Here is a 15,700-nt window from a genome sequence, read left to right on the forward strand (position 1 = left end):
GCTAATCGTCCCGTGACCGTCTCCGGGAATAGGGTTTGTGTACGAAACGTTGGTTGCTTATCGTTACGACTTTTTGGATTAGGATTCGGTTAAACATTTGGTTAGTCGTTCCTATTGTTTTTGTTTCGATTAAACATTATTAGATTATCGTAATCATTTGAGTTCATCAATTATTTGGTTTGTTCATCAACGATCGGGATTAAATTCTAGATTGTCATTGTTTTAAATCTTTAATCATTGAACTTGACTATGTTTATGAAATCTGAAATTGGTAATTAATTGGACTACTATTCATTTGCATCAATCTTTCGGTTTCGATCATGGATCATTACAATCAAATATATTGTCCGTTAATTATTTATCAAAACAAGTTTTACGGATCATGTCTATGTGATTTCCAACTGGTCGTAACTAAGTAACTTGATTTTCTGCATAACCTGAAACCCGGAGATTGGTCATTTCTCTCATTATTGTTTACAAATACAATTTTACAATCGTTTTCATAGTTACTCTCACAAACTGCAAAAAGCAATTAGGTTTTAATTTAGTTAATAGTCATAAACAATGAGCTTTCATACTTTCCACTGATTACCCGTGGATTCGACACCCTACTTGCCCTTTACTAGTAAAAGGTGAATATGGCACTTTTTAATTATACTTTTGACTGACCTTACGACATCGATCAGGTACTCTAGCACAAAAGATACAGAATTGGATTTTAGGTTAGGGTTTAGTTACTAGTTTATCCCTATGTGTAAACGGGTCATCATCGACTAAACGAAGTGTGGTGAACCGATCTACAACAATAGACTACGATATCTGTTGAGGTTTGACTGAATGAAGTTAGTATACGACTCACATAGGTTTTTATACTAGTACATTAGTACATATACGAGCCGTAAAATATATAATGTTTTTTATATAATTACAAAGGTTTCTTATGAACTTAATTAAACTATAGTGATAACGAAAATTTGATTAGATAAAATTTAACAAAAATAATAATTACAATAAATTGATATACATTGTTGTTTTCGTGTCGTCTAACATATTTTTATATGCTTGAATTAGTGGCCCGTTCCCAACCCACTGCAACCTGAATTTTGTAATTTGTCAAGTAGCGTAGTGTAACACCTCGAAAAATTTCGTCCAATAATGTCTTGACACGTGTCATAAGGTTCCGGTATGTGAAAACATACCTTAGAGGGACTAAAAGTGACAAACAGTGAAAACTATGGAACGTAAGGGTCCAAAGTGTCGACAATGGATAAATAGGCTCTATGATAACCCTACATAATGTTTATAACCTTAAACGGATGGTTCATGGATCATACGACGCGGAAATTGCACAAAAGTGAAGTATTGCAAACTATAGGGGCCAAAAGTGTCAACATGTTAAAGTTATACCTCTGAGTGAACTTTTGGCAGGCCCGAAGCTTTGAGAAGCTAAAATATACTCACTAGAATATGTGGTTAAAATTTCGTGAAGTTTCGTCAACGTATGAGAAAGTTATGGCCAAAACCGTACTTAAGGGACTAAAAGCGTCAACGTCGAATTTCATGGCTTTTCGGTTGAGCGCAAAGTTATCCGAGGACATTACCATGTTGGTAAATGTCCCAAGGTTCTTAAAAACCAAGTTTGGGGGTTTACGGGTCAAATTAAGCAGCCGATTCATCGCGCGCAAGTTCAGGGACTAAAGCTGCCAAAAGGGAATCAAGTTTGGCTGACCAGGGGTCAGGCGACCCGCCTGGTCTGACCCAAGCGGGCCGCGTGGGGCTGCCAGCGACAGAATTCGCATTTGGGGCTGATTTGGGTCCGAAATTGAGTTGTAAACAGCTGGTCTTGCCTCCAAATACTCTAATTAAATGCCATGCATGGCTATTACTACAGTAGGCTACTCCCAAGGCTCAATTTCCAGCTTTAAATCAGATTTTCATCTCATTCTTGGGCATTTTCATAGTAACCAAGAAGCTCTCATTGCAAGAACCTTCAAGGCAGACTTCCTGGAGCTAATCTGATCATCAAGGCCGATTCCTAGTGTTCACTAAGCACCTATAGGACCTTTGTAAGCTTTCAATTCGTTCTCAAATCCGTTCTTGCTTTGATTATTGCTAAAAGTCAAACTGTTTGTTCATAAGCTTTGACTTTCTGATTAAACGGATTTCTTTCAGTCATTTCTCGAATTGAAACCTGATATATGTTGGTATTTATGTGGGAAACAAACCCTCTAAAGGGTACTATCTGAATCCCACTATAAGCATGCTAATTGTCGAGTCAAACGTGATTCTAAAAAGTCAACAGAAGTGATTTTTGAGAAAAATAGCTTAAATGGTAAAATAAATGACATGAAATCTGTTTGATCTTCATAGATAGCTTTATTATGAATATAAGAATGTATTTTACCACGATCAACTCGACAATCCATAGTATAGACACGAATCGGAACCGAAAGTCTTGTAAAACGATTATTTCAAAGACTATCGATTCGGATTCGTACATGCATGTTCGAGATCTGTATTGGAAAGTATTTTTTGACCATTTTTTTTTATTTTGGTTAAACTTTCTGGAATTTTCATTGATTAAGTCTATGCTTAGCCGATTAAATTGCATGTTTCCGATTATGCTTAAAAGTTGACTATTTTGCCCTTTTTGATATAAAACGTGATTTTTGGAAAAGTGAAAGGATAGAAATCTTTATTTCTAATATATAAACTTGCACCGAAAATTTCGGATCAGTTGGTGGTCCATATTGTGAGTTATGGCCATTAGCGTAAAACTATGTTCTTAATTTACATAAACGGCCCTTTTCGCATATGACCTATTTCTGGCCACGTTTTGATGCAAAACTTTTTACCAACTGATGTATTATAATATTCTGGGAATTTTGATGATTTTTAATTAATTTTTGGCTGAACGGATCCTAGATCGCCTAGCTATTTCGGGTTATGTCGGTTTTGACCGTTTAAGTCATAAAATGAGTTTTACACATCCTTTTGACCCGAAACCTTTTTCTACTGATTTTATAAGTTAAATAAATTATTTTAAGTATTCTGGAAATATAAAAATCTCAGATTTATTGTGAAAACCCGAAAACGCCCTTAAATCGCATTTTTAGCATTTTAAGCGCATAGTAAGCGTTATACTCATTTTAATTATATAAGACCTATACCTACTGATGTGTTTAGCATATTTTCATATAAAAACAGTATGTATAAGTATAAGAACTCAGATTTCCAGTTTTGGCTTTTTAGCCCTTGTGAAATTACTAAATTACCCCTACGGTGCATAGTTTGGTTTTAAATGATAAATTTGATATATGGGTCATACCCTACTGATATAATATGTTATATTAAGTATATTTACTGTATGAACCAGACCCGAAACTCAGATTTCTAATTTTACCCTTTTATTATCTTTTAAATGACCAAAATGCCCTTCTAAGGCATAAATTGAGTTTAAAATTATTCCGGGCAATATAGAACATAACTTACTGATATTATATCATAGTTAAAGCATATTATATCAGGGAACTTGCATTTGAATCATTTGTCTACCCGTATCGCCCTTTTCGCGTTCGGTTCGGTTTACGTAACTAGTTTGCGTAAATTGACCGAAACGGGTCAAACGATATCATTTTTATTTCAAAATCCAGAATGTATTTAGTATACCCATATTATACAAGTATTCAAACTTGTCGGGTCTAAATCACATTCTATCCGGTCTTTCGCTTAATCGTGCGTAAACCGTATCATTCTTAAAACTAACCGGTCAAAGCTTAGGCTTAAATAAAAGACCCGTTAGGAATCTAATAGGTTAATTATAAACCTTTGTTCCAGATTAGGAGGCCCAGTAAAAGCTACCACACTTACCGTTTGTGTTACATACTTGCTCAGGTAAATACATTTTGACTTATTTTCCCTATACGGGCTTGGGGTACGGTATTTAAAATACCGCTTGATCGGGCGCACAAGTCCTGCGCCTTATGGGTGTACAGTCTTGAATAGCTTGTGCGACTTCGTTTAAACAGTCTTGTCTTACTTAAAGGCTTTGGGGGGTTATTGACCGTGTCCCGGATATCCTTGGCATTATCTTACGAGATGGCCACGACCAGAGCACGGGGTGTAGGCGTACACTCGGCGTGTATAACTCTTTAATGTGGTGTGTCATTTAATTCTTAGCCCGGACAGCAGATCCCGGGCCACCAAAGATACGAGTGCATGTAAATCGTTCACAAGTTTATATTATATAATTATCCCAAGTTAATAAAAATATTTATGCCTTGTGCATTTAAATCAATTTTCAATCATTTTCAAAATGAGTCAGTCGATTTGTATTTACCAGTGTAAACTGACGTATTTTTCCCAAAAGGTTAAGTGCAGGTACTATACGAAAATAGGCTGGCTGTTTCCTAAGAGCGTCCACTATAGTCTCGCAAACTCGGACGACAAATATCTGTTGAACAATATTTTATCTTATTTTTATTTGATCCGCCTGTGGATCCGTTTCAACTACTGTGATATTTATTATTGCAATTTATTTAAAAGTTGAAATGTATCTATTCTGCTTCCGCTGTGCATTATTATATTGTGTTGATTGTCTATGACGATGCCAACTACGTCACTGTACCCCACACCGGGCCCACCGGTGACACGTGGAAATCGGGGTGTGACAGGTTGGTATCAGAGCCAACGCTGAGTGAATTAAACACTAGTCTTTTGTGTTTAATCTCAGCTACACAATTGCACATTCCTCGATTTTCGAGTCTAGACAAAGAACTTAGGAAATGTTCAACATTTCGTTTAATTTATTTTTATTATTTTGCTTTGTCTTATATATTTTGTTGTGCAACTTGTTTGACTTTTGACAGGATCACTATGCCGCCCCGTATGAGAGGTCGAGGAGGATTTGCTACATCTCACGACCATGAGGCAGGGCCCTCACATAGGCGAGCTCCATCCGCCACGCACAACACAGCCGCCAACGACCTTTGGAGGTCTTTCGCCGAGCCTGCTAGACACTCGGTATCCGCGAGCACTTCACCGTCATTACCCCACTCGTTTGGGCCCCACTCGGAGAATGGGCCCCATGGTTCGCATGGATCCTAGATACCTTTGCATCAGTCACCGCACCAGTATCCAGCACCAGTCTACCAGGGTTTATATAACCCTGATGCTTTTGTGGATGAGCCAGTGGGTCATAACCCACTCGGACCGGAGGACCGCTTTTCTGGTGGTCACGAGATGGACGTCGACGAGGATACGGACCCCTCGCTACCGCCGTCAGGTACGCCCAACCATCCCATCGAGATATCGGATGGGTCGCCATTTAGGGGATCACCCTACAATGGTGGGGACAGCTTTCAGGAGAGATTTAAGCAGCATGATTGGTATTACACCCCCAGCCACAACTCTCCGATGCTCCAGTCTCACCAGGTTTCGCCGGTGCACTCGCAGCACCACTCGCAGCAGCAGCAGCTTCAGCAGCAGCCGCCTCTACCGCGGGACCTATCTGAGGCCCTATGGCGTGACGTGATCACTCCGTCACCACCGCCGCCACCAGTTTTACCTCCTCCGCCTCAGAGGCCAAGGAGGAATGCGCGCATGTCTACGCGCGGAGGGATTCGCATAGGCACCCCTCCACATGTTGGTAGCAGCCGCTACACGCCTCTTCCCGAGGAGTCCGAGACGGGGGAGTCTCAGCATCCCGTATCGGAGGTCACTTCAGTACCGATCCCGCCTCTGCCGCCGCAGAACTATGGAGAGCCGATTCCGGCTTATGCCAGCGCAGCTCAGTTTAACCCGTTCGAGCAGGTTTTCCCTCAGGGTTATGATTACACAGGAGACCCTTATTGGCAAGCTGTGAACTACAGCTCACTCCCACCTAGTGGTCCATTTGGAGACACTTGGACTGCTGGGCAGTCTACTTTTGGTTACCCTCCGGGTTACCAGCAGCCACAGCCACCGCAGCCGCAGCAGTACCAGCCACCGCCACCGGCGCCTATGATGTCGCCGCCGCAGGTTCAAGAAATCCTGCATGGGATTGACAGTATGCGTCGCGAGTTGCAACACGAGATGCGAGCTGATCGCCGACGCAACAGTGGTATGTTCAAGAAGGTGTTTGACTTACTCAAGGGTAAGAGTAAGAAGGATCATTGAATCCTTTGATTGTTATCTCATTACTCATGTCCCTGCGTGGACATCTATTCTAGTATTCTACCCCTGCGTGGGTATATCTATCTTATTCTACCCCTGCGTGGGTATGTGGTTCTGTTAACCCCTGCGTGGGTTTGTTTTATTTTATTTGTTGTTGTTGTTAGTTGTTTAGCCCCTGCGCGGGCATGTTATTCATGTTATTTGAATTAAAGTCCCGTTTAGGGCAAATATGTACTAGTACTTTATTTGAAATTTGAAATGGTTAATTTGAATTTCTCATTTTATTTATATGCATGAATATAATATTAAAATAATGGAAAATATCAATTTTTATTTGATTTGCCATTTTATAAGAATCTTAGTAAGGCATAACCTAGCTTGAATGCCTTATTAATAGGCCTGGCCATGATGGTAAAACCTGGTTGAAAAGATTCAACTCCCTGTTAACGTCTGAGAACATGTTAACATTCTTGACTAAGCGTGATTCGTAAAATCACCCACGTCACCCTTTTTAATAAATTATCTACAGATTATATCTGTATACAAGTCTATTAATGACTTGATACCTACGGGTTATGACTATGTCATATAGTGACAGTTGTGGTTTATGACTCTCTGTCTAGTAAAGGATTATTTGTTTAACTATACAATTTATAATCCTATAAAAATCTAAATTTTATAATTTAGTGATTGTCCATGTGACTAGGCCTATGGTGCCAATATATATATTTTCATTCCTTGATTGCTAATAAGAGCCTGAATGAAATTTATTAAATTAACTGCTAAGGTTCTTGATACCATGGTTAATAAATCGTTTAGAACGATAATACTGTTAGGTTCTAAATTAGACCTTGTCCTTTATTGTAGCTTAAAGCTACAATGGCCAAATCGGAGGAGACCAACAGTCATTCTGGGGAACACTCAGATAATGCAAAGATTCACGTTACCGGTGCAGAGTTGCAAGCACTGATAGATAACGCTGTTGCCAAAGCTATGGATAGGCAATTCAGGGAATCTAGTGGTACTCGGAATAGGACCCGAACAGAAACGCACGCAAAGCCCAAGACTCATTCTGAGGCTCATAGTAAGCCACCTTCTAAAAAGAGTGAGCCGAAGAAAGCTGAGGATGATAATCACTCCTCCAACCACAGCAGCATCCCAAAGCAAGAAGTTAAGATGAACCATGATACGCACAGCAGGTCCTGTACATACAAATACTTCGTATCTTGCAAGCCCAGAGATTTCACTGGGGAAAAGGGAGTCGTCGATTGTATGACGTGGATTGATGAGATGGATACTGTGGTCGATATCAGCGGGTGTGCTGATAGGGATGTTGTAAAGTACGCATCCCAGTCATTCAAGGGAGACGCGTTAGCATGGTGGAAGTCGCTTCTACAAGCTACTGGAAAGACCGCTCTGTATAGCATGACTTGGGATCAGTTTGTAGCACTGATCAAGGAAAATTTCTGTCCGCAGCATGAGGTCGAGAGAATTGAATCGGATTTTGTGTCTCTAGTTATGAAGAATCTCGATTGTCAAGCGTATCTTACTACGTTCAACACCTTATCCCGGTTAGTGCCTTATTTGGTGACCCCGGAGCCGCGTAGGATCGCTCGATTTATTGGGGGTCTGGCACCGGAGATAAAGGCAAGCGTCAAGGCTTCAAGGCCTACTACATTTAGATCAGTAGCTGATCTATCCCTCTCCCTCACTCAAGATGTCGTCAGACTAAGAGCTATGAAGAGCTCGGAAGAGAACAAAAGGAAACGTGAGGATGACACCTCACGAAGATCTGAGAAACGACACAAGGGAAACAACGACCATAGGAAAGGGTCGGGGTTCAAGAAAGGGGATCAGTCGGGTGAGAAACCCAAATGCAAGGTTTGTAAGAGGCATCATTTTGGGAGATGCAGGCAGGAGTCTAAGTCCCAGTCTTTCGAGAAACGTTGTGGGATCTGCAAGTCCACAGATCATAAAGCTGTGGATTGCAAGAAAATGAAGGATGCAACTTGTTTCGGTTGCAACGAGAAAGGGCATATTCGGCCCAACTGCCCAAAGAATGCGAAGAAAGCAGATGATGGGAAGAAGACTAATGCGAGAGTCTTCAGAATGGACGCTAAGGAGGCAGTCCTTGACGACAACGTCATTACCGGTACGTTTCTTGTAAATGATGTTTTTGCTAGAGTCTTGTTTGATTCAGGAGCCGATAAGTCGTTTGTAGATGATAAGTTTTGTAAACTGTTGAACCTTCCTGTTAAAACCTTAAGTGTGAATTATGAGGTGGAATTAGCCGATGGAACCTTAGAAACCGCCTCGACTGTTCTAGATGGATGTGTTATATCCATTAGGAATCATTCTTTCCCGTTATCCTTGCTTCCCTTTAAGTTAGCTGGATTCGACATAGTGATAGGCATGGATTGGTTGTCGAGTAACCAAGCCCAGATTCTGTGCAACAGAAAGCAGGTGATAGTGAAGACTCCGTCTGGTGAGTCACTTACTATTCAAGGAGATACCCAGCATGGATTGCCTGAGCAAGTGTCCATGCTCAAGGCATCCAAGTGCATGCATAAAGGATGTGTCATTTATATGGCACAAGTTACCATTGATGAGCCGAAGCCGAAGATTGAAGATATTCCTGTTATTTCGGAATATCCTGAGGTTTTCCCAGAAGAGCTACCTGGTTTGCCACCAGATAGGCAAGTAGAGTTTCGGATAGATATCATACCAGGCGCTGCACCTGTAGCAAGAGCACCATACAGATTGGCACCAACGGAGATGAAGGAGTTGAGGACGCAGTTGGATGATCTATTAGCTAAAGGTTTTATTAGACCTAGCTCATCTCCTTGGGGAGCGCCAATCTTGTTCGTTAAAAAGAAGGATGGGTCGATGCGTCTGTGCATCGATTATCGTGAGCTTAATAAGGTCACTATCAAGAATAGGTATCCGTTACCCAGGATCGACGATCTGTTCGATCAGTTGCAAGGAGCAAGTTATTTCTCCAAGATTGACCTGAGGTCAGGTTATCATCAGTTGAAAGTCAAAGATGAAGATGTGCACAAGACAACGTTTAGGACTCGTTATGGACATTACGAGTTCCTAGTGATGCCGTTTGGGCTCACTAACGCACCAGCCGCGTTCATGGATCTCATGAATCGCGTCTGCAAACCTTATTTAGATAAGTTCGTCATTGTCTTTATTGAAGACATTCTTATCTACTCGAAGAGCCAAGCTGATCATGAGAAACACCTTCGTTGTGTTCTCAAACTTCTGCATCAAGAGAAGCTTTATGCCAAATTTTCGAAGTGTGAATTTTGGCTTCGAGAAGTCCAATTCCTTGGACATGTTGTAAGCGAGCGTGGTATCCAAGTAGATCCCGCTAAAGTCGAAGCAGTCATGAACTGGCAGGAGCCGAAGACTCCTACCGAGATTCGCAGTTTCCTCGGATTGGCAGGATACTATAGGCGATTTATCGAGAACTTTTCGAGAATTGCTGCGCCCCTAACTTCATTGACCCGTAAGAAGATTAAGTTCGATTGGGGCCCTAAGCAGCAAGAATCCTTCGATATCTTGAAGAAGAAGTTGAGCAATGCGCCAGTGTTGACATTGCCTGATGGAATAGAGGAATTTGTGGTGTATTGTGACGCATCACATACGGGCATGGGCTGTGTACTCATGCAGAAAGGCAAAGTCATTGCCTACGCTTCTCGCCAGCTCAAGGTGCACGAGAAGAACTACACCACCCACGACTTGGAATTGGGTGCGGTTGTATTTGCTTTGAAGCTATGGAGACATTACTTGTATGGAACCAAGTGTATCATCTATTCGGATCACAAGAGTCTTCAGCATCTGTTCAATCAGAAGGAATTGAACATGCGACAAAGGCGATGGATGGAAACTCTAAATGATTATGACTGTGAGATAAGATACCATCCAGGCAAGGCAAATGTGGTTGCCGACGCCTTAAGTAGAAAGGAAAGGGTGAAGCCAATCAGAATCAATGCCAAGCGCATTGAGATAAGAAATAATTTGAATGAAAGGGTGTTAGCTGCACAGAAGGAAGCTGTGCTGGAAGCTAACTATCCTGCAGAAAAGTTGGGAGTAACTGAGGAGCAGTTATCCCACGACAAAGATGGAATGCTACGACTAAACGGACGAATATGGGTTCCAGTATATGGAGGACTTCGGGATGTTATCCTCCAGGAAGCCCACAGCTCTAAATATTCCGTTCATCCTGGAGCTGATAAGATGTACCAGGATTTGAAAGCAAACTACTGGTGGATTGGTTTGAAAAAGTCAGTAGCTGAGCATGTAGCTAAATGTTTGACTTGTGCGCAAGTCAAGGCTGAGCATCAGAAGCCGTCAGGTTTGCTTCAACAACCTGAAATTCCCAAATGGAAATGGGAAATGGTGACAATGGATTTTATCACCAAGTTGCCAAAGACGAAAAAGGGAAATGATACCATATGGGTCATAGTAGATCGACTAACTAAGTCAGCTCATTTTCTACCCATCAAAGAGACGTATAGCTCAGATATGTTAGCTCAATTATACGTCGATAAGATAGTAGCGCTACATGGTATACCTATATCTATTATCTCCGATAGAGATACTAGATATACGTCACATTTTTGGAAAAGTTTCCAACAGTCGTTGGGTACTCGTTTGAATTTTAGTACGGCTTATCATCCTCAGACTGATGGTCAGAGTGAGCGTACTATTCAAACTCTGGAAGACATGCTTCGTGCATGTGCGATCGACTTGGGTGGTAGTTGGGATAAAAACCTACCACTGATTGAATTCTCCTACAACAATAGCTACCATTCCAGCATAAAGGCTGCGCCTTTTGAGGCCCTATACGGTAGAAAGTGTAGATCGCCCATTTGTTGGGCAGAAGTTGGAGAAGTCCAACTGTCAGGACCAGATATCGTCTTTGAGACGACAGACAAGATCGTTCAGATTCGCGATCGTCTGAAAGCTGCCAGGGATAGGCAGAAAAGTTATGCGGATCCTAAGCGCAAAGATTTTCACTTTGATGTGGGTGAAAAAGTATTGCTTAAAGTATCGCCCTGGAAGGGTGTGATGAGATTTGGAAAGAAAGGCAAGCTGAGCCCGAGGTACATAGGACCTTTCGAGATTATCGAACGTGTCGGGTCAGTCGCTTACAAGATAAACTTGCCTGAAGAGCTTAGTGCTATTCATAATGTGTTCCATATCTGTAATTTGAAGAAGTGTTTCGCTGACGATTCACTGGTTATACCGCATACAGATATACACATAGACGAAAGTCTAAAATTTGTGGAAAAACCCTTGTCGATTGAGGATCGACAGGTAAAGAAGCTTCGACGGAAGCACGTGCCTATTGTTAAGGTCAAGTGGGATGCCCGTAGAGGTCCCGAATACACGTGGGAAGTGGAATCCACGATGAAAGAAAAATATCCCCATTTGTTTGAATAAATCTCGGGGTCGAGATTTCTTTTAAGGGGGTGAAGATGTAACACCTCGAAAAATTTCGTCCAATAATGTCTTGACACGTGTCATAAGGTTCCGGTATGTGAAAACATACCTTAGAGGGACTAAAAGTGACAAACAGTGAAAACTATGGAACGTAAGGGTCCAAAGTGTCGACAATGGATAAATAGGCTCTATGATAACCCTACATAATGTTTATAACCTTAAACGGATGGTTCATGGATCATACGACGCGGAAATTGCACAAAAGTGAAGTATTGCAAACTATAGGGGCCAAAAGTGTCAACATGTTAAAGTTATACCTCTGAGTGAACTTTTGGCAGGCCCGAAGCTTTGAGAAGCTAAAATATACTCACTAGAATATGTGGTTAAAATTTCGTGAAGTTTCGTCAACGTATGAGAAAGTTATGGCCAAAACCGTACTTAAGGGACTAAAAGCGTCAACGTCGAATTTCATGGCTTTTCGGTTGAGCGCAAAGTTATCCGAGGACATTACCATGTTGGTAAATGTCCCAAGGTTCTTAAAAACCAAGTTTGGGGGTTTACGGGTCAAATTAAGCAGCCGATTCATCGCGCGCAAGTTCAGGGACTAAAGCTGCCAAAAGGGAATCAAGTTTGGCTGACCAGGGGTCAGGCGACCCGCCTGGTCTGACCCAAGCGGGCCGCGTGGGGCTGCCAGCGACAGAATTCGCATTTGGGGCTGATTTGGGTCCGAAATTGAGTTGTAAACAGCTGGTCTTGCCTCCAAATACTCCAATTAAATGCCATGCATGGCTATTACTACAGTAGGCTACTCCCAAGGCTCAATTTCCAGCTTTAAATCAGATTTTCATCTCATTCTTGGGCATTTTCATAGTAACCAAGAAGCTCTCATTGCAAGAACCTTCAAGGCAGACTTCCTGGAGCTAATCTGATCATCAAGGCCGATTCCTAGTGTTCACTAAGCACCTATAGGACCTTTGTAAGCTTTCAATTCGTTCTCAAATCCGTTCTTGCTTTGATTATTGCTAAAAGTCAAACTGTTTGTTCATAAGCTTTGACTTTCTGATTAAACGGATTTCTTTCAGTCATTTCTCGAATTGAAACCTGATATATGTTGGTATTTATGTGGGAAACAAACCCTCTAAAGGGTACTATCTGAATTCCACTATAAGCATGCTAATTGTCGAGTCAAACGTGATTCTAAAAAGTCAACAGAAGTGATTTTTGAGAAAAATAGCTTAAATGGTAAAATAAATGACATGAAATCTGTTTGATCTTCATAGATAGCTTTATTATGAATATAAGAATGTATTTTACCACGATCAACTCGACAATCCATAGTATAGACACGAATCGGAACCGAAAGTCTTGTAAAACGATTATTTCAAAGACTATCGATTCGGATTCGTACATGCATGTTCGAGATCTGTATTGGAAAGTATTTTTTGACCATTTTTTTTTATTTTGGTTAAACTTTCTGGAATTTTCATTGATTAAGTCTATGCTTAGCCGATTAAATTGCATGTTTCCGATTATGCTTAAAAGTTGACTATTTTGCCCTTTTTGATATAAAACGTGATTTTTGGAAAAGTGAAAGGATAGAAATCTTTATTTCTAATATATAAACTTGCATCGAAAATTTCGGATCAGTTGGTGGTCCAGATTGTGAGTTATGGCCATTAGCGTAAAACTATGTTCTTAATTTACATAAACGGCCCTTTTCGCATATGACCTATTTCTGGCCACGTTTTGATGCAAAACTTTTTACCAACTGATGTATTATAATATTCTGGGAATTTTGATGATTTTTAATTAATTTTTGGCTGAACGGATCCTAGATCGCCTAGCTATTTTGGGTTATGTCGGTTTTGACCGTTTAAGTCATAAAATGAGTTTTACACATCCTTTTGACCCGAAACCTTTTTCTACTGATTTTATAAGTTAAATAAATTATTTTAAGTATTCTGGAAATATAAAAATCTCAGATTTATTGTGAAAACCCGAAAACGCCCTTAAATCGCATTTTTAGCATTTTAAGCGCATAGTAAGCGTTATACTCATTTTAATTATATAAGACCTATACCTACTGATGTGTTTAGCATATTTTCATATAAAAACAGTATGTATAAGTATAAGAACTCAGATTTCCAGTTTTGGCTTTTTAGCCCTTGTGAAATTACTAAATTACCCCTACGGTGCATAGTTTGGTTTTAAATGATAAATTTGATATATGGGTCATACCCTACTGATATAATATGTTATATTAAGTATATTTACTGTATGAACCAGACCCGAAACTCAGATTTCTAATTTTACCCTTTTATTATCTTTTAAATGACCAAAATGCCCTTCTAAGGCATAAATTGAGTTTAAAATTATTCCGGGCAATATAGAACATAACTTACTGATATTATATCATAATTAAAGCATATTATATCAGGGAACTTGCATTTGAATCATTTGTCTACCCGTATCGCCCTTTTCGCGTTCGGTTCGGTTTACGTAACTAGCTTGCGTAAATTGACCGAAACGGGTCAAACGATATCATTTTTATTTCAAAATCCAGAATGTATTTAGTATACCCATATTATACAAGTATTCAAACTTGTCGGGTCTAAATCACATTCTATCCGGTCTTTCGCTTAATCGTGCGTAAACCGTATCATTCTTAAAACTAACCGGTCAAAGCTTAGGCTTAAATAAAAGACCCGTTAGGAATCTAATAGGTTAATTATAAACCTTTGTTCCAGATTAGGAGGCCCAGTAAAAGCTACCACACTTACCGTTTGTGTTACATACTTGCTCAGGTAAATACATTTTGACTTATTTTCCCTATACGGGCTTGGGGTACGGTATTTAAAATACCGCTTGATCGGGCGCACAAGTCCTGCGCCTTATGGGTGTACAGTCTTGAATAGCTTGTGCGACTTCGTTTAAACAGTCTTGTCTTACTTAAAGGCTTTGGGGGGGTTATTGACCGTGTCCCGGATATCCTTGGCATTATCTTACGAGATGGCCACGACCAGAGCACGGGGTGTAGGCGTACACTCGGCGTGTATAACTCTTTAATGTGGTGTGTCATTTAATTCTTAGCCCGGACAGCAGATCCCGGGCCACCAAAGATACGAGTGCATGTAAATCGTTCACAAGTTTATATTATATAATTATCCCAAGTTAATAAAAATATTTATGCCTTGTGCATTTAAATCAATTTTCAATCATTTTCAAAATGAGTCAGTCGATTTGTATTTACCAGTGTAAACTGACGTATTTTTCCCAAAAGGTTAAGTGCAGGTACTATACGAAAATAGGCTGGCTGTTTCCTAAGAGCGTCCACTATAGTCTCGCAAACTCGGACGACAAATATCTGTTAAACAATATTTTATCTTATTTTTATTTGATCCGCCTGTGGATCCGTTTCAACTACTGTGATATTTATTATTGCAATTTATTTAAAAGTTGAAATGTATCTATTCTGCTTCCGCTGTGCATTATTATATTGTGTTGATTGTCTATGACGATGCCAACTACGTCACTGTACCCCACACCGGGCCCACCGGTGACACGTGGAAATCGGGGTGTGACACGTAGGCATCAAGAATTCCCCATCTAACGGAACCATGATATAATGTTTACTGTTAATAAGAACAAATGAAACGGCTTGATGGCCATAATGATTTTGTGGAGACAACCATAACGACAAATATATAGAACCGTTATTTGTCGTTATTGTTTAACGACAAATATATATATAAATTATATATAAATTCTCCATTCCATTATCCCATACCAAACATATCCTAAGTGAGTAGATAAGTAACGTGTTTTAGTGTTGGATTAATCAGTTGATTTTTAAAAAGTTTTCTTATTGGTTTATAAGTGTTTTTTATTTCCTTATTTTTGGTGTTTTATACATGTTTTAAGTATGATTATGAAATTTTTTTAGTGTCATTATATATTATATAATTAAGTAAATAAGTATGAATAATTTACAACACCGTTAAGTAAATACATATGACCTGGTTTTATTCGACCCGTTTTGACCCAACCTATTTAGTCCTCACTTGTTTTACCCTACCAATTTTTGCACCCTCTC

Source organism: Helianthus annuus, chromosome 11 (assembly GCF_002127325.2).
Source record: "Helianthus annuus cultivar XRQ/B chromosome 11, HanXRQr2.0-SUNRISE, whole genome shotgun sequence".
NCBI lineage: Eukaryota > Viridiplantae > Streptophyta > Magnoliopsida > Asterales > Asteraceae > Helianthus > Helianthus annuus.